Source organism: Hyaena hyaena, unplaced genomic scaffold (genome assembly GCF_003009895.1).
Source record: "Hyaena hyaena isolate Hyena2069 unplaced genomic scaffold, ASM300989v1 scaffold_2167, whole genome shotgun sequence".
Classification (NCBI taxonomy): Eukaryota; Metazoa; Chordata; class Mammalia; order Carnivora; family Hyaenidae; genus Hyaena; species Hyaena hyaena.
In genome coordinates this window covers 37,703-39,604 of record NW_024082791.1, presented here as the reverse complement: position 1 = coordinate 39,604, position 1,902 = coordinate 37,703, and the positions used below count along the sequence as shown (strand labels likewise).

Sequence of the window (1,902 nt, the reverse complement as noted above, 5' to 3'; positions counted from 1 at the left end):
TAAATTAGTGAGAAATGCTACAACACAGATGAACCTCAAAAACATTATGTTAAATGAAGAAGATAGAATCAAAATACTACATCTATTTCCATTTATATAAAATGTCCAGAGAAAGCAATTTTATAGAGACAAGAAACAGATTCGTGGTGGTACCAGGAGATGGATGTGGTGATTGACTGCCACTGGTCATCAGGGAAATGTCTGGGATGATGGAAGCATTTTAAAACTGGATTGTGGTGGTTTATTAGAATTTGTTCAGTAGTTCACTTACAATTGGTGATTTCTATAGTAGTTAAATTCTATCTCAATAAGACTGTTAAAAATGAGTGAGGACTTTTTTTACATGTTGATCTTTTAAATTCACTGGTCCTTTAGTTCTTTGAGATAGATGCAACCCTTTTGATTATGTCTTTTAAAGCTTGTACCACTTGCTTGTTCCTCAGAGTATAAATGAAGGGATTCATCACTGGGGTGACAGAGGGACTTATTAATAGCAACCCCTTCTTTTGCATGAGGTTTGATATAGGTAAAGATGCAGCTTCCATAGGTAATAGAAATCACAATTATATGGGAAGAACAAGTAGAAAAACCTTTTTCCTTTGCCGGACAGAAGGGAATCTGAGAATGGTCCTGATGATGTATGTGTAGTAGAGAATTACAACACCAAGGTGAAAATGAGTGTCAAGACAGCCTGGACCAAGACAAACCACTCTATTAACTCTGTGTCTGAGCAGGTGATCTTCAGGATGGGAGCAGCATTACAGACAAAGTGATCTATGACACTGGAGTCACAAAGCTCAAGCTCAAAGGCTATGATATAAGGTGGGAGGAGGATGGTCAGAGCTAACATGTAACATCCAATAAGGAACTTAATGCAGACACTGCCGTTCATAATGATTATGTAATGCAGGAGTTTGCAGGTGGCCACATAGTGAGCATAGGACACGGACATCAGGAGAAAAACGTTCAGCCACACCCAGGGTGATAACAAAAAATAATTGAGTGGCACAAGGATTATAGGTAACTGTGTTGTCTCCAGTTTCAAGGGTATACAGATATTTGGGAATGCAGACAGTGGTAGAAGAGAGACATCTAAAGCTGAGAAATTGCAGAGAAAGAAGTACATAGGAGTTTAGAAGGAATCTACAAATGTGAGGGTAATGGTCAAGTTTGCAATTACACTAAGCAGATAGATGATGAATAAAAAGAAAAAGCAGAATCTACAGATTTGGATCATCTGTCAGTTCCTATCAGGATGAATGTTGTTAACACTGTATAATTTTTCATCACTGACCTCTGACTTTTGCATGTTCTGTTGGTAAAAATGAGAAATTGGACACAGAAATGGATTGCAAATGCTAGTAGAGTGAGGATGCCAGGCAAGCGAATATTATTTCATTTGATAATGGTATTGCATTGGTGGCACACGCTACTTGGAGATTCAGGCAGTAGCATGGCCAGAAAGCTGGTATTAAGCATTCTTATCTTTATATCAATGATGTCTATGGGACAAGGACTTCTAGATTAGACAATCGCCCCCTTTCTAATCTCCCCAAAAAACAAAACCCTGGGAATGAACCTCTTTTAGATTATATCAGTCATGTAGAAAATAAAAAACAAAATTACTGTCATGAATCATAGAATGGCAGCAAAAGAGCAGCATAGCTACACTGGTTTGGGGCATGGACTCTGGAGCTTGATTGTCTGGGTTCAAGGTATGATTCACTGAGCATGTGACTTTAGGCAAATTATTAATCTCTGTGCTTCAATTTCCTCAAATATAAATCATGGATAATAATTAAACTTTTTTTATAGGGTTGTTAAAAGGAATTAATCAGCTAATACATTTAAACCACTTGGAAAACAGGCATATAATAAACACAATATAAGGGTTTGCTATTG

General features: G+C 37.3%; 1 pseudogene; it reads right to left on the bottom strand.

The window, feature by feature from the left end:
• Nucleotides 1–371: 371 nt before the first annotated feature.
• LOC120227291 lies at nucleotides 372–1,287 on the bottom strand (annotated as a pseudogene).
• Between the last annotated feature and the right edge of the window lie 615 nt (nucleotides 1,288–1,902).